Source organism: Aptenodytes forsteri, unplaced genomic scaffold (assembly GCF_000699145.1).
Source record: "Aptenodytes forsteri isolate BGI_AS27 unplaced genomic scaffold, ASM69914v1 Scaffold309, whole genome shotgun sequence".
Taxonomy (NCBI): domain Eukaryota; kingdom Metazoa; phylum Chordata; class Aves; order Sphenisciformes; family Spheniscidae; genus Aptenodytes; species Aptenodytes forsteri.
This window is the reverse complement of record NW_008795857.1, coordinates 3974358-3996951: the sequence shown is the minus strand read 5'-3', so window position 1 is coordinate 3996951 and position 22594 is coordinate 3974358.

Below are 22594 nucleotides of genomic sequence, written 5' to 3'. Positions count from 1 at the left end.
AATGGGTTGTTTTTATAACAGAAAATCTTGTGCAGTGGGCTGCGCTCTTCCAAAGCGACAGCCAGACACCAGTGCAATTCAGTCTAAGAGACTGTGCACAGGTTTCCCTCCAGCGTTTGAGCAGGTTTAGCAATCCAGCCAGCTGACCCTACTGAAGCGCTTCACCCCATAGATCTGCCCAGACAGCAAAGCCTATTAGCACATGCTATCGGGGGCCTGGGGCAGGTAGGGGGGTGGCTGGGTGGCAACTGTTGCTCACATCAGGTGGAATAGGAGGTCTCCTGGGCCCGCTGGCGGGTTATATCTCTGTATCACATGCTTACTTGCCTGTCGTTCCTCTGTGTGTTTACTTAGTATCCGCACAGCACTCAGCTCGTTCAGAACCTGCTGCTGCAGGGCACCAACCATGTAACCGAAGTGATTGCTGCAGCATGTGACCAAAGGCAACACAACGCACAGGACATGAGAGTATGAAAGATTTAAAAACTGTGGGGCGAGATCACGGTTCCAGAGGCAGCGCACAGCCTTGCTTTGCAACAGACCGAGCATCAGGTAGAGAGGGACTGGTGCGTGGGAATCAGAGTCTTTTGGACCGTTTGGACCCCGCTCATCCTTCCCTTCCTTGCAAGCGCCCCGCTAATTCCCCACCGGTCATGTTGAATCGCAGACCCAGAAGCCCTCGGAGATGAGTCAATCTCTAGGTGGGAATCCAGGGCTTGCACTTAGGTTCACGCTGTTATTTTAGTTTGTGGTGTTTGCTTCTCATTACGGTAAGCTCCCAGGAATGTCAGAACCAAAATAGCACAGAATCACAAGGTTACCTGCTGAAGAATGAAGTAAACAAGAGGGATATTCTTTCTCTCTGCTTCGCTCTTTTTCTTTTTTCTTTTTTTTTTTTTTTCCTAAAAAGAGGCATTTTGAGTACCTGCACTGAACTGCAGGGTGGAGATTTTAGGTTTGGAGTTTAAGTGCCTCCAGACACATGAGGCAGTTTGGGCAGGCCTGGCCTAACCCCCTCTGGGGAGATGTGCAGCCAAGGTGCCGTGGGTCTGCAGCATCTGTGGAGATGCCATTCCTGACGGCCCAGCCTTGCCGGGCATGAAAGTAAGGCTCTGCCGGGTCTGGAGAGCACCAGTGCCCTGGCAGGCATCAGCCTACCTCTATCTGGTAACTGGGGCTGACGCTGCAGGATGATCCAGAAGAGGATAAGGGCCTTTTGGGGGAAGCCCCACATTAGGGATGCCAGACTGGCAGTGCTGCTTCTGGTCCCCACTCCCCCGGGCTCGTTCCAGAAGAGTCATGAGCAGGAGCAGCTCTGGAGCTTCACCTGCAGCAGAGAGCCCCTGGCCCTCTCTCGGAGGCACAAACAAGCAAATACAGCCTCTTTCCAGAACCATGCCGAGGTCTCCCGGGATGCCGGTGCACAGACCAGGAGGGACTCAGAGCTGCACTTCTCTGTATTGACTCCATGAGAAATGAGAGGAGAGAAAAAAAAAAAAAATCAGCACATGGCAGACAGAGAGGGGCTAGGAGTGACTTCCCTGTTTCTAGGAAGGCAGTGCAGATGGTGGGAAATATTTCACCCGTGCAGTGGCAGCGGTGCTAACCTGGCACTAGGGCAGCCGGGGTCCGGTTCCCTCCTCTCCCACGGGCTCCCTGCGTGACCTTGAACGTTGGGCTCGCACAGAGCCAGCTTTGGTGGCCTGACTGCAAACAGCCTCCACCTGCAAGAGGACAAGTGCATTCAGGACCGGAGGGGTGCTTGGCGACTTGGGGACCCCATTATTATGTGGAGGGACCAGCACCCTCCTTAGAGCCGCAGCGGGATGCAGGAGGTCGGGGTAGAGCCACCACCTCTGCCGCTGGCTCTCTGTGTGACTTGGAAAAGATGTTGCTTGGTCCCAGTTTCAGAAAGGGCACTTGGGAGGAAGGGTCACACAGAAATCTGTGCGCCTTGGCTCTTCACCTGCAAATTAACAGCTCGGGCTGCCAGGCTGGGGATTGCGTTACGCTCCCACTTTACCCAGAGGATGCCTGGGGCAGCAGCGGGGACAAACAGTGGGGGTCCCCTCAGAACAGAAACCCTCGCACGGCCAAAGGGGACTGCTGAGGCAAACAACACTTTCCAGCATTAGCTGGTCTCTTTGTCTCCCCTTCCACTTTTTCAAAAAGAAACCCAATATACACAAGACTGGTGAAAAAAAAAACCCCAGCCTTTTCACAAAACCCAAATAGCCTGCATATAGCAAAAGTTAAAATGGCAGTTTCGGCTGCTGTACCTGGCTGGGATGCGGTGGTTCTGTGGGATCACCCACATGCCGGATAGTTAAGATAAGCCAGCAGTTGTGGCCCTTTATCCCTGTCTGGTATACTAACAAAATGATAAAAAAGCCACAATGGTTTCACTGGCCACCCTACGCATATGGCTCTGGGCTCCACGATGAAATATTATGACAAAACTGGGGAGACTCCATGTGTGAGGACCTGCGATGGTGGATCTTTCTTTATCAGCAGGGAGGGACAAGACCGTGGGGTGCTGCTGTGGGAAGACGTGCAATGGGAATTGCCTGTCTGTTCTGAAGGCAGGGATGAAGCATGGGATCTGGAGAAAGGTGAAGTAGAAAATAAAGTCCAGAAACACAGCCTTGGCCTTTCCTCTTCCTAACCCTCAGCAGAGAAACCTGTGAGGAGCACAGGCACACCACCTTCGGACATGTTTGCACTGTGCATCACGCTAAAATCTTTGCTGGAGTTGGAATTAAACCTGCTGCTGGATTGGGCAGGGAGGGGGTCACTGGTGTTTGATTTGGGGCTGCCTGGCGCTGGATTCTTTCCCTCCATCCCTTGCCGTGCTCAGACCTGAGCATGTTTTGGAAAGAAGTCGTCTGCTTCAAAATGGTGACAATCACAGTACTTGACCGGAGGCAACCGAAAGGTGGAGGCAGCTAACAGATGGGTGGAACACAAGGAAACTGTAAAATGGTCAAGGCTAGCGAAAGGAGCAGCAGCCCCAGCAGACACCACCTGCCCGAGCAAGTGCCAGGCACGGGCAGGGATATGTTTTTCTGTTAAATGTTACAGGGACTTCCCGTGGGAGAGGGGTGACGCATATCTCTATGATGCTCATGGGCCCAAACCAGCCAATTCACAACCCAGCATTTTTGTGCCTGCAATTACGCGGGAGGATGGAGATGACTCATCTGATACTGCAGGACACAATATAACAGATGTCCTGGCCGAGAGTGCTGCAGGGAGTTGCAGCTACCGGCAAAAGCCGGGCAGGAGATTTCAGTGTGACCCGGCTTTGAAAGGAGGAAGGTGTAGTTTCAGCTGGAAGGGCTGGGGATCTCACAGCTGGGCAGGGGAGGAAAGGAAAAGCTTGGCCTGGGCTTCTGGGTCTGCTGAAGAAGCACCTCCTGTCACACCAGCTGACTCCTGGGCTGCTACAGCTGTGCAGTCGTTGGTGCCTGGTCGAATGTGAGTGTGGGAACACACACGGACTGGGAGAAGGGGCTCTGTCACCTCGGCACGGACAAATCTGATGCTAAAGGGCTGGGGGAGGCAGTGAGTGGAAATGCAAGCTGTCATGTTACAGTCACAAACCGTTTACAGGTAGTTGTGGGGCCCTTCGGGAAACATGCTGAGTTCACACCTTGCATAAAGAAATGGCCCTTGCAAAAAAGGTACTTGTAAACTGATGGCTGAACTCTGTGGAGAAACCCCATAAAAATGTTGCGAGTGATCCTGAATTGCTTTAGAGAGAAGCAGATGGGGCAGGATGGAGAGGTGGTGTGTGCAGGGAAGGTGGAGAGGAAGCCAGTGACAGCGATGGTGGGAATGGAGCAGAGTTGCCTCTTAAAGTTTATTTTACGCAGAGCCTATTGCTCTTTCAAGTAAGTCCATTGCAGCACTGGGATGAAAGCAGGACAGAGACGCTCACATCCATTTTAACCACTTCCTCTCCCTTTCGGCTGAATAGCTGAGCTCACAAGATGCCACAAAGGTCCCTCTGCAACAGGATACCCATGCAAGTGACATGGAGACATCTTGCTCCTCTTCTTCAACAGGCCGTTCTCCTTCCATGGTGTTTTGTTCCCTCGGTGGCAGGTGGGGGAAGGATTTCAGAGGGGCCACAGAAGGAGGAGTGAGTGGGTGCTGGTACACGTCACCATGGAGGGCTTCCACAGTCCTCTGCCGCAAAAAGGTCTGGAGCCTCCCTCCAGTTTTGCTTCATGAGGAAGAAACACTGCATCAAATCTTCTTCAACAACCCTCTGCTCAGCAGGTCCGTGGCCTTCAGGATGCCTGGGAACATGGGCTGCTATCTGCCTAGGCTTCCTAGCTAGGAGGCAGCTTCGGTGGCTTCAGACATTATCCGGTAGCATCTGTTTCCATACCCTTTCCTTCACAGATGGTGCTGCTGCAGGAATCCCAGAGTTCAAACTTACACCCAGCTGCTGCATGTGCCTGTGCAAGGCCAGGGCAGCCACAGCCAGGCAAAACAGAGTGAGGCCTCCTTCATTACAGTATATGAAAGCAAGGGATGTGTTTATGGAGGTCAGGAAGGGCTGGCTCAGAGCTTGAGATATTCTTCAAGGGGACAAGAGCCAGCTGCCATGGGAAGCAACCTCCATCTTGGTTCCCCGTTGCATGTCAAATGTAACAGCAACCACTAAACAACAGTTGATAATGCTCATAGCACTAATAGCCTTGCGACATTGTACAAATGGTCACTCAATTAAGTATTTGCAGTAAAATCTGCCTGGGAAGCATTTTTTCCCCAAGTAGATTATATTTGGTCTGTGTTGAAATTTTTCTTTCCTGTTTTATGGTCTAGTTCTTCCCTCTTTGGCAAGTCACCACACGATTTCCAGGTGGGCAGGAGAGGGATGCTTGATAGAGATATTCATTTTTAGATCTAAAGTGGTTCTTATCATTGCCAAACACCTGAAACTCCCCATAGTTTCCATTTTTATCTGAGTCTTAGACAACCTTAGCACAGCTTCAAGCTTTTGCCTGGAGTCAGGGTTTAAAGGTCGAAGAGAACCTTTGCAATAATCTTGAGAGTGAGCCTATGCAACACTGGATTTCACATTAAAATTTCCCTTATTTGCTTCATACACAAATCAGCTTTATGTACCTTGTAAGAGTGTAGCACATTCAGAAAGCCCTCCAAGATCCAGAGGAGAACAAAGTGGAGGTATTATTAGCGGAGAGCGAAGAGCAGAGCTTTGTAAGCAGGCGTCGCACTGAGCAGGAGGTTTTAAATAGCTTCCTCTGAGACAACTTTGGCTCCTTCTGTTACACAGTTTTACTCAAGCGTTCAACAAATTATTTCATGAAGGAAGCAAATATTGCAAGAACAATATACCTCGTATGTCTTGCAGGGCTTGAAAAGCACGGCATGGAAAGAGCAGCCTCAGCTCCCTAAACAAGTTAAACAGAAAGGAAAGGCACAGAGAGGGAAATCCTCTCTGACTTTGTTATGGAAATGTGATACAGTTTGACATTTTAATTGCGATTCTCCCCTTATTATCTGGCACATGTTCATAGTGCCCAAGATGTTGTTTAGTGAATCCAGCTGCCTCCTCCGCTCCGTTTGAAGTCCGGTGACTCCGCGTGATAGGGGAGTGTGAGAGTCAATGTGATTTGTGTATGAGGAAACATAAATATGTCACAGGAGTTTAGTCTTATAGGTCTGCAGAGTTTATACTCGCAAAATCTGTTGTGCCCTTGTTTACACACCCAGATCCAAAGGCCTGACACACCCTCTCTCTAGCACAAAACTTTCATCATTTCTGCCTTCTTTCTGATGAGGCCATTCCAAAGCATGTGGATGATGTTTGACCACAGTTTAATATATCCAGGAAAAAGTGCTCTCAAACGTTAAGAAGAGCTTTAATCAAAGTTGATTCTTTGTCATTAGCTGAGATGAGCACATGCAAGGTTCTTCTGTCACATGTACAAACTCCTAGGCACAGACCTCCCCATGTGCCAAAAGCTTGTTCACACCAAAAAAACAACTGAAGGCTTGCAAATATGTGATCGTTTGCACACTCCTGAGCATAGACACCTGAGTACAGAGATGCAGATGTGCTTAAGTGCTGAACAACATGCCTGCTCTTCCCACAGCTAACTTCTGCCAGCCAGAATTGTTGAGATAAACTCATCTGTTTGTTGCTGTTCTTCACCTGAACTTCATTGCTGCCAGCCACAGGGGAAGACTCGGCATAAAATGGTCGTGTGCTTCTACGTAGCAGAGGAATGGAAAGCTTAACCCTGGGGCATATTTAAAAACAAACCATAGGAAGCACAGGGGTGTAACCTTAGGGAAGAGACTTGTGGGAGCATGGGATTAGAAGCAGGTGTCCTAGTCTCTGAGAGTTTCCTTTAAATCCCAGGCTGGAAAATCTGTGCACCTGAAAATGAGGGATGGTAACAGCCTCCCTTTGGATAGGAGGTTCTTTGAGAGAAGCAACCATTTGAATAAAAAGATTCAGCCTAACTCACTTTTGGAGTTCAGCTGTCTCCCTGAAGGCACTAAGCTTGCACTGTGCCCTCCTTGGAGCCAGAAAAAAACTGATTTTCTGATTTTGCATGAATAAATGACCTAGCTAAGGCTACCACAAAAAGGCTTGGTGACCTTCCTAACCCCGGGTCCAGGTCTTTCTCCAGCACTGAGAGAGCAGGGAAGAGCATTGGCAGGACACACTTGAAAAGTCTGGCTAGATTTGAAATCTCTGTTACTGGAGCTTCACGTAGAGGAGTCATCCGGGGAACATCCAGTTCTGCATCAGAGATAAATGCATCATCTTGCTCTAAATTGGGGGCTGAGCCTTTAAAGCTCTCATGCTTCTAACCTTTACTTCTGTAGCCCTGATGAGTGAGATGGGGTGATAAAGATCCGTAAGTGAGTCACAGCTTGAGGAACAGGAGTCAAATTAACATTCTGTTCTGGATGCTCAGATAGAAACCTTTACAAGTAGTAAGACAATCACTACATGGGAAGTGTCAGCTGATTGTGGGTCCAAATCACTGGAGCTTTGCCTTCTTGGCTGCACAAAAGATAGCTCTTTGCTATTGAACATCCCAAAATTACTTTTAAACTGTATCCAATTATTGAAGAGTAGATTTAGAAAAATCACAAAAAGGGGACTTAGAAGCACAATGCATGATTTCCAGGGGATCTGAACACATGGTTTCACTTAGTGGTCTTTCCTGCTACCTTTCACAAGAAAATAGGGTTCTTCTCAGAAGGAACCTAGGAATAACACAGCTTGGGTATAGTGTCTAACACCATATGCTGATGTGGTTAGCATGGGGACTGGCTACAAGGGCAGATTGGTCTTCTCGTTAGGTCTGTAACATTCATTCACCAGTTAACTGCAAAGTGACATGACCCCCAGCTACACAAATACAGGCTCCCAATTGCATAATAATTGCAGATTAATGCAGTAGAAATTGTGTGCTTTGTGCTAGCAGCCACCAAGTCCTCATCAGCAGTATATGGCATCACACTTCTCCACCCAGCAACCAGCTGAGCTAGGGAGATGGCCATGGCAGGAGGTGGAGAATAAGCAGGTGTGAGTAAAGTAACCCTTAGGGAGCATTTCAGAGGGGCTCGCAAGGTTTTATCCCATCTGTGGTGGCTTAGTGAGACACAGTAACCTCATTGCCCAGCTCTTAAACATAATTTCTTACTTAAGTCCAGAGCCTTGGCACAGGGAGTCATTCAGTGGCCAATGCCAGGCTGAAGCCGGGGGTTTAGTGATAAGGGAACATGGAAATGAAGCCAATACTTATTTTTGTCTCTAAAGCATGCGCCTGACCCTGTAGCAGAGCTCTGTCAGGGCTTACTTGTCCTCACACTGAACGCCCAAATCATGTGAAAGTGGGAGGCCATTCAGGAACTCTTTGCAGGGTGGAAGCTCTTGGGGAGGGCTTCCCTCTCCCCCCGCCTTCCCCCTTTTGTTTGAAGAAAGCAGCTCTCTGATGTGCCCAGAGCATGAACTCAGTTGGCACTTGAGCCAGTTAGAAGCCAGACGGCTTATGAACCTCTCCTCTCCCGGCAGATACTGCTGGGAAATTGTTCTTGTCCCAGGAGCAAGCTCAGGGAACTACATGCAAAGCTGTGAATTTGCAGCTGATCTGGGTGGGAAGACCCTCCGTGCCTTAGATGGCCTCACAGCTATTTCTATCAGCAGAAATATTGCCTCCCCAGCCACTGAATCAGAGAGCTTGGGATTAAAAAGGGAGCAGTGTCCACCTGATAAAGATGATCTGCTTTTTCCATTTCCTCAGTTGCTCTTTTGCTTTAATTGTGGGGCTCAGAAGTGCAACTGATTGTAATGGCTTCATGAGCTCCAAGAAATTGACTGAGCCACAGTACCTAGCCATGCCCGGGCTCCTGACCCACAGCAACTGAGGAGTTAAATGCGTTGGGTGGCAGAGGTGAAACCTGCACCCTTCACCTCATTTTTGTGAGGTGCTCACGCACAGAATCCATTCCCCTAGCCCAGCTGACACACGGCAGTCTCCAATGACAGACCATATGTCTGAGTCTCCAGAGCTGATTTAGGCTATTTCAGTGACTGATTTGTTCAGGGCAGAGGCAAACATCCTTTTGTGGTCCTAAACAGAGCCGGCAAAGATATTACTCAGCCCAGCTGCCAGTCACTGCCTGGTGGCTGATGGTTACTCCATGTGAGCTCTCCCTCATCTGTTTCAGTGCAAAGTTTTTAGTGCAAACCAGTTTTAGCAGTAGGTTAAGCTAAAACAGATGACTTTGTCCTTCCGCAGTTGAGGAACACTGCACCAGCAGAGCTGTGGGATGTTCTGTGAACTCCAGCAGAAGCACAATTGCAAGTAGGTGTTGAGTGCAAATATCCTAAAACTTTTCCCAGTCAACTTGCAAAGTGAGTGTGCATCTTTGCTCTCAGTGGCAAAGATCATTTAGTCCACTGCATTGACTGGGTCATTTACCTGAACCGCAGGATCCTGCCTGGTTATTCAATATGAGAGGCGGACATACTCTGCATGCATTGGGAGCTGGCTTATGAAGCTGTGTTTGGAACACTGCAGGAGAAGCGGGTTTCTGCAGCCAGCTACCGACGTTGAATAGCTCTGCTCCTTTTTGGAGCCCACTAGTGAGACCCTTTAACCATCCCTTCCCACTTATTCCCTGCCTAACATTACTAGCTTCTCTGACTCTCTCCCTCTCCTCCTGCCCCCATCTCTCCTTATCTGATCACCTAACCTCTCCAAAATTAGTAGTGCTATGTTTAGCCTGTTCTGGCACTCCGGGCACTCCTGTGGGTGCTGGGTCAGTCTTACAGGGAGCCTACAAATTTCCACTGCCATTGGAGAGAGGAGTGTTTTCAAAACTGCTGACACCAGATCCCAGCAAGCGAACTAAACCAAGAGGCCGGAGCCTGTGAACTGTTCTTAATATAGCCAGGGCGAATAGCTCCCATCTTCTGTTACCGAAGCCCCGCAGTCATGTGTCCTGGCAGCCCCGTACCCCTGTCAAGCAGGAGGGCAAGAGTGTGAGGTCATTTCCAACAGCTCTGCTTCCATGATGTCACCACGGGAAAGCCGAGCAACTACTCATTTTAGGCGTGGGAAGTCAGAGGAAAGGGCAGGCGCAGGATTTAAGCTTTCCTTTCTGCTTCCATGTGAGCCAAACATAGTTTTGGAGGTTACAGGGGGGTCATTTTCCTCTCCTTTCCTCCTTCTTGGAGGCCACTGTAGCTGTATCACTGGCAGCTTTTTAGGAGTGCTGGACTGAGGCTGCTTTGCTCCAGCCTTACCGGGGTATGAAAGAGCCATCTACAGGTGATGGGAGATAAGGCGGCACAGCCCTACCTTCTCCTTCCCTGATCAGTGGGAGGGCGAGATGCTAACCTGAGCTTGTGGCCTTCTCTCCTGCATTACATCTCCTTCCCGGGGTCACAGGCACCCTTCTTGCAGGGCACCCCTGCGTTATGTGAATGGCTCCAACCTCTTGCAGTCCATGGTTGCCAACCTCAGGACGGGGAACCACCAGCTGAGCTTGCTGGGAAGGCTGGCAGTCCCTGGAGTGGTGAACATCAGGAGGGCCAGAGGGAACATGCTGCTTGCAAGCCACCACGGCTGTGAGGGCCTCTTGGAGGCACTCTTTTAGCAGTCTTTCATGTCCTTCCCATGAGGCAGCGGGAGACCAGACCTGTGTGGCCAGGAGACTGGATTTGGCAGAGCGAGAAAGGGACTGCCACATCTCAGTCACCAGCCTTCAGCTCCAGCTAGACTTGGGCCATGCTCCAGAGAGCTTGCTGGCTGCTGCAATGTGCCTGCCTGTGGCAACCTGAGTGACCATTGTGCCAACGCACCGGAGGGAGTTGAGGGGCCCCTGGAGGAAACACGGTGGTCATGCACAGGCTGCTAAGGAGGGCCAGCCTTGCATTGGAAAGAAAGGGCTCCAGATGGAGAGCAGTGATTGCAAAACATTTAGAAAAAAAACTGGGAACTTCTCCTAGTCAGAAAGGCTGGTGTGAGTTGCTGTATCAGGCAGAAGGTCTAGACTGGAAGGCCAGTTCCACTCAGTAGTCCTTGAGAGATTTCAGATAAGTCTGTAAACTTTGTATACAACTGTTTTTTCCATCCACAACAAACATAACAGTTCTTTCTTCCTCCCCCTTGGGCATTTCTACATGGACGAATGCTCACAAGAGACATAAGGAGAACTCTGGACATACTCAGTGCCTAAACTATACTGATCCCAAGAAAGGCATCTACTGTTTCTTTACCACAGATATTTGCCTACCTCCTTTTTTTCTTTCCTTTCACTTGTCTCCAAGATCTCCTCTTTCTCTTTGTTTGCATCCAGAACCTCCCCCCATTGCCCCCACCGTCCCTCTGTCCTCTTCCATTTGTTTCCTACACATTATTCTGATTGAACCCAGCTCTGGCTTGTGAGTGCCGTAGCCCCCACGGGCTCTGTCTGACTGACACATGACATATTTTAAAGAGTGTGGACTTAGCCCCGGTGAGGTGAAAGAGCAGTAGTCAGCATGTATGAGCTGTGCAGCATAATAGAAAATACAGCTTTTAATTAAAACTGGTATTTCAGGACCTCTGCTGGTGGCAGCCCTGCTGAAATATGACATCGCTGAAGCCCTGCAGATTGTAGTGTGACCCCATCTCCAGGAGCTGCAGCTCCCAACGTCAGCGCCAGCACTTGGAGTGATGGGAAGTGCTCTGTACTGGCTAAATACCCAGCTTGGGCTGAGAGCACTCCCATAGCGGGATGGCGGCTGCCTTGTAGCCCGGACTAACGGACCTGCGTGGCAAAGTGCAGGTCACAGCCATGGCGCTGCTTTGCACATTGTTTCCAAGAACATCCCTTTAAAATTATGTGAAATTCAAACGCTGTGGGATTGTGTCCCTGTTGTCACCTACGTAAGTGGGACTAGCCCCAGGAGGCTGGGAGCAAGGTCTTCTGACACCTACCCTGTTTATTTGACATAGGGCAGCACCTGTTCTTACATCTTGCTTTGCCAATATTTCATTTCATTTATTCCTTTATTTATTGCACCTGCTGCTGCTGACTCTCTGAAGCGCTCTCCGTGAGGACTACCCTGTGCCTATCCCAGGAGGATGCAGCACCCAGGTTCTCCGTTCACCCCGCAGGCCCTTGAAGGTATCACGACAGCTGCAGGGAGGGAGGACCAGGGATTACAGCCCCAGGCACAGGCAAGCCTCTGTTATCACCTTGTTATGCTACTGCCTCCCCGTGTTACCTGGGGCAAGTCACTTGGGCCTCAATCTGCAATGTCAAAGATGACTTCCTCGATCTTGGTGTCTGTAAATCCGATTAACAGCACTGCCTTATTTCATGAGGTGCTGCGGTGGAAGCAGATGTGCCCTACGGATGACTCGCAGGACCAGGATGACATCTCAGCGAGAGAAAGCAGCAGCAGACTGGGCTCGTTATGAATAATTCTCTTAAAATGGAGGCAGTGCTGCCCACTTGTCCCTGGATACCTTACCTCCCTGGCACAAGCAGAAAAGGCACGGGGGACCTCAGCTCGCCCAGTTTGGTTCCTGCACATCCAGTGTCCTCATGCAAGGAAACAGCCGAGCTCTCAGGGAGCTGTACTAGCTTGACACAGCACTTCTCATTTCCCTCTGTCCCACTTCAACCAGACCATGACCTGTGTCCAAGGCACGACTCAGAACAGGGTATCTCACAACCCAAAGTCACAATGTTACCTTCTCCTAAATTTTCAAGCAAAAGAATATCTGCTCCACGGGTGGGCTGTGAGGTCAAGGAAGGTATTCCCCACCAAAGATGAAGTGAATCGGCCCTCTGTCTCTCAGGGTGCATCTGCCAGAGGCCAATCATTGCATTAAGCAAATCAGAGGGAGAAGAAAAACTAGAGTTTAGGATAGAAGAAAATATAGTTTACTTGGCACACCTGAGAGCTGGTGCCCAGAGCCACAGTTCATTTGATAAATAGTAATTTTTTAGAAGTTTGTAATATTAGGGTGGGTTATGGGGAACAGCCCTGTAATTTGGACCCAGGAACACCTCTACCCACCAGCAGAGGAAACAAACAGCAGGGAAGAGCTGCCAGCAATCCCCCTGACCCTTCTTCACCAGCACTGCCCTCCCAGGTCCCCGGGGCTTCTCAGTGCCAGGCCCTGGGGTGGGAGCATGACCCTCCAGGTGTGAAGAGGAGCCAGAGGCAAGCAAAGGCGGCTCTTCTCCCTCCATGTGGTGCCGCAGAGGGCTGGCAGAGAAAAAGAAGGAGCACCAACAAGTCCTCCGGCTCCTGCTGGCTGCTGACTCAACATGGGACTGAGGTTTCAAGGTAGGAGCTGAAGGTTTTGTTTGGATTTGCTGGGAAATAATGATTTCTACAGCTCTGGAGGTGGGGGCATTAATGAACGTTGCACGTACATAATAGAGAGAAGGCCAGGGGACTGCCATTTAGTCTCAGAAGACTTCTTGAGTGGAGACCCTTGAGAGCTTCCCCAAGCTGGGTAAGGAGGAGACCTGCAGATCATGGGGTGCTGATCATCTTCCCACTCCTGCCCTCACTGAGGCCCGTTGGAGGAGGAAGAGGACCTGCACCTGACGTTGCCCCTCAGCACCTGCACTGCAGGAGATGCGCAGGAGTACTTTGGCTCTCAGCACAGCTCAGTGAGAAAGCAGGGAGAAACCCACCCCAAGGGACTCCTGTCCTTTTTATCCACAGGTCTAGGCCTTTCGCACACCAGCAAACGTGGAGTTAAGACTGCAGCTGAGATGAAATCCAAACATTTGCAAGTGTGGGAATTCCCAAGGAGAGCAACCAAACTACCTTCACTATGCCCTCGCAGCAGTGCCTTTACAGACTGAAGCCGAGTCTGCCTCGGCCAGCTGCAACAAAGAGTTTAATCTTATCAGTGACCATAAAAACTCAAATTCCTCTTAGCAGAATTGCTGATGGGGATGGTAGTGCCAAGCCTGGCTTCATCGCAGTCTTGCACAGTCAACAGGGGGGAAAAATGCTATATCACAAATTCCTGAATCACAAATTCCTATATCACCCCCCACTCTGCACAGGGAGAATGAGCCCGTTGGTGTCTCAGCACCTCACAGGGTGGAGTGGGATCAGAAACAGTTTTTGCCCCCTAAGTGACGGCACTTAGGGGTAGGATTTTTATGTTACTGAAGTTAAGCAGGTACAATGCTTCCTGCAGGCTCATCTAAAGCGCTGCAGAGGCACTCTGCCCTGGCAGCGGGTGTGCTTGGCGGCAGGTGGGTCCCACAGCTCCTCAGCATGGCTTCACTGGGAGGCCGAGAGGTGACCAGGTCCCTGCAGACAGGAGCTCCCAGCAAATCCATGCTTCTCCCTGCAAGGTGCGTTGAGCTCAGCAAGGATGGTGTACACCCATGGAAATAGCTTGGCAATACCATTTTGGTGCTGGGAAAGCAATGCCTCAAGCGCTCCTCTCCCGTCTGGGCTGTCTTCCACACACATGTGCAGGTGCTGGAGCAGGGGAGCAATGGGTGGGCTCGGGTCTCAGACATGAGGCTGGAACGTGGGTTACACCTCAGTGGCTAATTTTGGTGTTATTGTTGAGCAAAAAGGTGCAGATAAGCTTCTTTGTTGCCCACAGTCTGTCACTTGGAGCTGTGCGGCCCGTCCCGCAGATGCTCAGACCTCCCACTGGCACCATGGTGACCATGACTGGCTCCTCTCCAGCCTCCCCATTCCTTCCTTTGGCCCTTTCTACCCCCAAACCTCCCACACGCATGGACCTTGCAAAGGCAAGATCATCTTTCCTGGGCCGCACTCAGCTGTCCCTCCCTCATACACCTGCCACCACCATGTTCCTTTCTGCTGTCCCAGGTTCATCCCGTCACCTCCTTACTTGTCCTCTCTTGAGGTATGTATCTATCCCCTGCCATGACCCCACAAGCTATGCCCAGCCCCTCCATGCTTTCAGAAGACACAACCATCTTTGTGTTTCCCTTGCCTCTCCCGTATGGTGCATTTGTTCTCTCTTCTCAGCCCGTTCATCCACACGTGTTTCCCTGCCTGTGCACATGGGTGGTCTTTACACGTACTCTTCTCATGCAGGGCTGTGAGACAAAGTCTGAGCTCTGCTCCAGCTCAGTCTGGTCTCTAGTAGAGATGCCTCATCCAAGAGTGCAGGCTTCCCCTCTGCTCTGGAGCAGACAGCTCCTCTTGCAGCCCACAGGGAAGACCCCCAGGATACCCAAGGACAAAGCACCCGCATGTCAAAGACCTGGAGTGACCATGCAATGCAGACACACTTGGACACCCTCTGAGAACTGGTCTGCAAGCATTGCTCCCGGCTCTCCAAGGTCTCACTCCTGATGCTGATAGGAAGTCACCCTGCTTATACAGGGGAGGCTGGTAGAAATACTTGGCACGCACTTCAACTGTTGATAAGGCTGGACTATCTGCCAATACACATTGTGCCTCTCCCTCTGTCTGACTTGGAGTGGTCTACATTTCTCATCACCATCGTATGTCAACACCTGTGCCTTCTGGCTCCTTCCCCTTGCCTCACCCTTTGTACATCTTGGATTAGAGCTGCTCGGCACAGGGGTTGGCCAGGACCCCGATGCCCAGGTCCTGCAATATCTGGCTGCTTTGGGAACCGAACCGTGGAGAATATCACAGAGGCACACAGTACTGTTTGCAACTGCATTCAGAAACGTGGCTTCACTTGCAGAAGTGTACATCTAACCCTTGTGTTGGGCCAAGGGAGAGAATGGGTGTCCTTCCTCCCATTATTGCAAGCTCAGAGGTGACAGAGAGCCATCCTAATTAGGGGCTACAGAGATGAAGCTTCTATGGAGAACAAGTTTTATTTATGAGCCAGATTAGGAGGCATTAATTGCTTTCTGTCCTGGTTTCTGCTCAGAAAGGTACAGTAATCACAGGAACATTTTTGACATTGTTGACATAGCTTCCCAGCCCTCCTGCTGAGAAACAGGGACTCTTGCATACTTCAAAAGGGCTTAAAGGCTCGGGTTGTGCCACCACAGTAGTAGTGCCGAACTAGGACTGGGGTGGGGGGAATTTGCATTAGAAGGATTAAATACCAGGGCTATTGTGGAATTTTAAACTGATGTTTTCCAGCTGACCACAGGCCCAGAGCTTGTGTGTGGCATGTTTGAGCCTCAAAAGTGCTCTTGATCCTCTGATCTTTTATTTCATAACATTTCTCCCCACTCCCTCCCCTCAAATGTATTTTGCTTTTCTTTTGGCTGCTGAGCAGACACACATTAGCAAAAGGAACATGTTGGGTTGACAGTACTGAAAGCAGTCTGAGGCTCAGGAAAGCTTTCTTTGCGTGTACTGGAAACACTGAGCGTCTGGATTACTCTTGTAGTGCTGGGGACCGGAATAACAACAAAGTTAAAACGTGCTCCATCCTGACCCAAGTGCCCTATGAAACTTTGCCACAGTCCTGCACAGACACCATGGGATGTTCTTACGTCACATTACCTTCTGAGATGTGTCTCTTGCTTGTGGTTCATATAAAACCCTCCTGGCTTTCATAGCATGATGATAAATGAGACGTTTCTTGCAGCTACATCAACATAATGGGGTCTCCGCTGAGACAATCCATTTCCAAAACATCAGTCCATGATATTCCTGGCACTTCTCAAGTACCTTGCTCTGCAGGAAGAGATTGATCCTGTGAGGATGCTCAGCCTCTCATACAACTGGACCAGTCGTGTTCCTGTGCCAACCTGCCATCCAGCCGTCATTAGACACAGGCTCAGGCTGCACACAGATTTCCTGCTGTGGTAGCAAATGACTTCTTATTAGGTCCTGCAGCTGACTCTGGGTTAATTCTCAGAGTAGCCACCCCCCTGCACGGCATCACGTAAGAAAAACATGGCTCTTGGCAGGGAAAGATGTCTGGGGCTGGGGTTTTGGTGTTGGGCTTTTTTTGCTCTGCACAGAGGTGAATACCCAGCCTTCCAACGTTAGCCTTGCCACGTGCAGTGTCCCAAAGTCATATGAGACTTGCCTTGGCTTGTCTTTGAGGCAGACACTGGAAGCTGGAAAGGGCCAGTCTTGCCCCTTAGCATGCAGCGTTGTGGTTCAGTGTCTGAGCAGGGTCCAGGAGGAAGGCACATGCCCCTGCAGACTGCGAGCACTGGGGGAGTCCCACTGCTGCTCCCCCCATGTCACAGCCAGCAAGCATCCCTCCACGGGGGGACCATGACAGCTCCATGAAAGCAGGGGCCCACAGCCTGCCCACAGTTCTCCCTTAAAACTGGCTGCCTCCCTGGAGCACAGCCCTGTGGTTTACAGGGCACAGGCACCCTCTGTAAGCAGAACCAGTCTCCTTCTACTGCAATGTGGCCCTTTATGGCCAAAGGCCCCAATCAGTGCCAGCTAAAATTGCTGAGGACCTAATATGCAAATATATCTGTTCCTGTTCTTTCTAAAATCAGTCTTGCTGGTGTTTCTAGTAGTTATTATAATTCAGCGAAGACTTGGCAACTCATCAAAGCTAGCATTTTCCCTTAGTCTGATGTAGCAAAGTAATACAGAGCAACCACTAAAGATCTTGGGCCAGTTACACAGCAAGGCAGCAAGGGGAGTTCAACTTTTTCCCTGCAACTGTGACTCAGCTTTACAGCCCATCCCCTGCAGGATAGTTTCCCCAAAGCGATGGTTGTATCACAGCCAGCTATCCCTCTACCACACCTCCTCACACATCTCAGGATGACTCCTCCGTGGGAAGCTGAGAGCGCTGTCATGGAAGCAGCAGTAGCTAGAGGCTTCGAGAGCAGGTGTGCTCTCATCTGCATTTGACAGATGCCTGTTAATTATTTATACAGCACGAGAGGTGTACTTGGTGCTAGACAAACAGCAAGCAAGACGGGCCTCTTTCCCCAAGGAGCTTTCCATGCAGATACCAACAGGCAAGGCAGGATCAGGCATGACAGAGGGAGCCAACCATGCCACGGAGGAGGATGGTGATGAAAGGAGAGACAAAAGGTGCAAGCCATTTAGAGGAATTGGAAGGAGATTATTTGACGAAGGGAAGAGAAATTGTTTTCCACTCATGGGAAAGCAAAACAGAAAGAGGCAGCAGGGATGTTAGAAATACCAGAGAGTAATGAGTAGATATACCAGCTTGGGGCTTAAAACCAGCACAGTTCCTGCCCTGCCTACCATTATCTTGCTTGTGCAATAAGGCTGTAGGAAGCTGGGAGTGAGCAATCCTAGAGATGGAGTAGAAGGGGCTGCTGTGAATTGGCCTTTTGCAATATGCAGTGATGTGCAGTACGTTCTGGATGTGCAGCATGAAAGGATAAGCTGGAGCTGGGGAAGTACAGGCATGGCAAGATCTATGCTGGGCTGCCTGTAGAGAGTTATATGGTCCTGTATACTTGGGGCCACTTTGTCTAATAGTAGTGTTGGTCAGACCCCTGTGTCATCCCTCCATCCAGGAAGCGGGGCAGGAAAACACCAATGATACTGCAAGGAGGGCATAAAGTCACCACTACCTCCTCATAGGAGACACGGCGCACAATCCAGCCTGCTTCACTCTTGAGGCTGCAAATTGTAAGGAGAAGAGCTGCGGACAAAAAAATGTTCTTTAAATCAATGGACAACCCAATGGCTTTTTGATTCACAGTGCCCTGATTCAATATCCTGCTGGAACAAGGATAAGTCTCCATTTGATGGTGTACTTAGTCGGACGCCTTTTTGGAATCCTGCACTGACCACATCAGACCATGCAATTTCTCTCCTCCTTGCCAGGATGCACTTACATGTTGGCTGCTTTAATAGTTGAGGTGGCACTTTTATTTTAAGCACTTCTTTTCATTGGCTTCTGCAACCTTCTGAAACCATTTGGAGTTGTTTTTTTTTTTTTCCCCTGGGCTGAAATTTCTCACGCTCATGCTCAGCTCCGGGTGATGAAAGTTTGACGATAATCTGCTGTTGCCAGTGTCTCGACTCAACAAAGTGGTGATTTTGGGCTGGAACAACTGGAATTCCCTGATACAGTGATTGGAGGAGGCACGGAACAAATTGCACCTCCTCATTTACTCCACACACTCTAATTTGCGGATTCCTGGGTGTCTCTTCACCACCGCCTCAGCTCCCAGGCAGCATCCGGAGTCCAGAACACCCTCCCTGCTTCAGCCCATGCTACATGCTACCTACTTCACACTCGTGAAGTCCTGCTATACGGCTTACCCATGCAGGTCACTTCATTTAAGAGACATTAGCAAAGTAGTTGATGTTATTAATCAGAAGCAAAATCAAACAGAGCCCGCAGGTTTAGCAAGCCAAGTCGTTGCAGGGTCATGCTGCTTTTCATGAACTTTTTCTTCCTTTGGCACAAACCTTGCTAACATATAGCCCCTGATTTTGCAGAGTGCCATCCTTTTCCCAGCATGCCCCCACGACTTCTAACACACAGTACACAGAGCTTCGCTTTCAAATCCCGTAGGACAAATGGGCCTATTCACAGGGTTAAGTGCTGCCCAGTGTGGTTTCCAGAGCTAGCTTGACTGCAGCACAAGATCTGGGGCTCTTGATCTCAGCTGGCCTCCCCTGGGTTTGGGGAAGTGAGCTACCTCTGTGTAGGTTCTTATGGCTCTCCTGGTCTCCCTTTTCCCCTTCTTTTTAGGGTCCTTTCACCTCACCTTTTCCACTCCCCTACACATGCTAGGGCCAGGAGACCCCTTCAACCACACCTTCCCCTCCCTGCAGCTAAGCCCTTGGCAACATGATCCCAGCTGGGTACTTCATCTCTGTACCCCACCGACAGCTCTAGGTCAGTCAAGGGTGACATCTGAGCCCACACCCTACCTTACACGGCCCCTGTGTGCCCTGCAACTGTTGGAAGGAGTCCTGCTGGAGAGCTCCATGAAAGGCAACACCGGCCAGTGGCAGAGGACTTTTCATCTTGTTTCGCTCTGTGAAGAGCCCAGCTGAGCAGATACCTCAAGGCGAATGCCTGTGAAGAGAGGGAGGAAGAGATTAAAAGCCTTGAACCCCTTGAAAGTCATGAAACAGTCTGAAAGCGAAAGCATCTGGCGTTGGCCAAATGCTAAGGGGCCATGGCAGGGAAAAGTATCCAAAACCAGGCTAAAGTCAGAAGAAGGCCAGAGCATATACATGCTCCCCTTAACCCCTCTTGGAACCCTTCACCGCCTGGAGCACCCATTGTGGGGCCTGCTGGGAAGCAAGCCGGTTTTGCAGAGGGCAGGCTATTAACGTTGAATCAAAAGGAGCATTCAGGCGGCCAGCAGGTCTGGCAAGGAGGGAGGCCTGGGGAGAGCACGGCGCCCCGTCCTCCCCTGCTATTGGAGGCCGGCCGGTTCAGCTGGGGAAGGGGGGAATAAAACATCTCCAGTGTCGGCCGGTGAGGCTTGCTTTCCCTTTATAGCAGCTCTGACGGCTGAGTGAGAGACACCGCAGGGAGAGCTGAGTTAGAGGGGCGAGGGGGGGGCCAAATGCTGGCCTGCAAAGTCAATAGTAATTTAACACCCCGCTGACATTTTTGGTTGGCAACAAGATAGATATTTAAATCATAACCTTCTCTCTCCTATACCCCTCCTCCTCACCAAAAATAAATAAATAAACCCAGCAGCCCCTGTTTTGGCCTGCCAAGAACTTGGAGCATTTGCTGTGCGCTCCCCGAGTCTCACGTCAGGCACCGCCAGCTGAGTCTTTCCTTGACATCAGGGATGCTCGCCACCCTCCAGCTTTTGGAGGGGCTCTGAGGACCAGGTGTCGGCAGGGCCAGCCCCGGCAGCTGGCTGGGACCCGAGCGTGTGTCCCCGGGTTGCTGTGCAACCGGAGGCACAAGGAACAGCGCGGCAGTGCATACGTGCTGTTTCGCCCATGCGACAGCCAGCTCATACCAGCCTCTCTGACCCCTGGCACGGCATGCATGGGCCCCATCTGGGCTGGTCGCCTGTCGGGGGGAGCGGGAGGAGAGGGCGGGAGTTTGGGAAGAAAGTGGGGAAGGTGGGGAGGGAGGGAAAAAAAAAAAGGTCTTTCTGAGTCTCAAGCAGTGCCCTTAAAGAGCAGCCAGGATCTGACACCAAAGCCTTTTCCACTTGAAACTGACGCCTGAAAACAGGGGCGAGTCCTACAACCTGCCTGCTCTCTGCAGGTACAGAGCCATTGCCCCTCAGCCCCTCAAGCCTGCAATCTTCTTTTTATGAACTTGTTCAGACCCTGGAAGAAATGGAGCTCACTACAGAGCCATGTCCTGCTAGGTGGGATTTGCCCCAAATCCCCCAGATCTCATGTTCTGTCCTCCCACGCCACTGTAGAGGACAGAGGATTAGCTCCAGCATCTCCCTTACCCCCTTTCTCTTGAAGGAGTGCCTTCTCACACATGGTACTGCAAGACAGCTCTTTCCCCAAGGGGGGTCTCTGTCAGACTTTACAGCTCTGGTTTCTGTTTGCACCCTCTGTCCATGGGTCCTAATGCACAAGGCAATGAATTCAGTGGAAAAACATCCATCAGATGCAAGGACCATTGAATATGCCTGATATCAATTAGGATCTAATTTGTCTAGTCTTATTATTCACATATGAGTCCTGAGACTGAGACTCCCAGAAGTAAATGGGAATTTTTCTCCCTCCCTGCACCTGGGTTTCTGTGGTTTTGATCAAACTAAATAGCCTGGCTTGCACTTCCATGGCTGCAGCCCCTGCCTGCCGCCACTGGGCTGGATGTAGCAGAGAAGAGCACTGTCTTTGGAAAGGGGGAAGCAAGAAGGGGAGCTAGCTTGGAAGAGCACATGCGAGTTATGAATGTGCAGTGGAGATTTATCCCCAGAGCCTTTCCAATGGGATGACCTCCAGGTGAGCAGCAGGAAAAAGGTGCCAACAGAGTTGTCAGCAAGGAACCTTTGCTAACAACTGTGGCAAGGTCTGTGTGCTTTCACAGAGCTGGCAAGGACTGAGGTACTCCCCATCAGCCTGCTTTCCCTTGGAGTGTGCATTTGGAGTGTGCCATTTGTCTGAAAAGCCGAGAAGATAAAAAAGGGAGGTGCAGACAAAGAACTAAGTAATGCCCAATATAACTATGGGATCAGCTCCCCTGAGTCTCCTTTGCACATCGGCATGGCTGATGGGGAGCTCAGGGCAGGACTGCAAGTCCTAGAGCCTTTAAATGAAGGCTATAGTCCAGAAAATGCCTGAAGATCAACCTGCTGCCAAATGTAGGTGCTGACTGTGAATGCTAGGGCTAAAGCTGCTGCTTTTGAGTAGCTGAGAGCTGGATTCTGTCGTATTCCCTCCCTTATAGTGCAGCAGCAGGAGAGCTGCTTAGTGCAGCCCAGCCTTTCAAATGTTGGTGCCTGAATGTAGGTTCCAAAATATGTGTGGAGCAGCCCTTTTAAGAAGCTCAGTGCATCTGGATCAATAGCGTCAGATGTCCTCAGAGCTATTGAAAACACGTTCCAGCTGCCTAACTCTGGGTTTTGGAGCCAAACTTGAGGTGAGGAGGATGGAAAAGTTTGGTTTCACTTGTTAGCAAGTCCTCCAGTTCATACCCAGTGGAGAAAAAATTTAGGATGGCTACAGCAGAAGACAATAGAGACAGAAAATTGGTCTGTTAACAGATTTCCCATTCTTTTTGTAAGCCCATAAATAAATATCTCTCTAATGCCACTGTTTGTTTTTATTCTTCCTGAAAATGCTCCTCCTATTATTTTTACCTCATCCCTTGGCTCTCTTTGTAATCCCTCTACTACATTCTTTTCTTAAAGAAAATCTAGTCTGAACTGAAGAAAGGTCATGCTCCATGGCCACGCGGTAAGACATTCAAGACACCTCTGTTAGGGCCTAGAGTACAGTGGGTTACGGCATGGGGTTGTGGGTTGTGTCACTGAATGGAAACAGAAATGGCTGTAGGACTGTGCCTCTTTTTGTCCATCAGACTTGTCTTACTTTCTGGAATGGTAGACATGGAAGGTCAAACAGTTCCCTTAAATCTTAGGACAATGGGTCCTAGCAAATGCTTTTTTTCTCAGTGATCATTTAAAATTGAGAAGTCTTTTCTTCCTGTATCAGTTTTGTACAACTCTTAGTTTA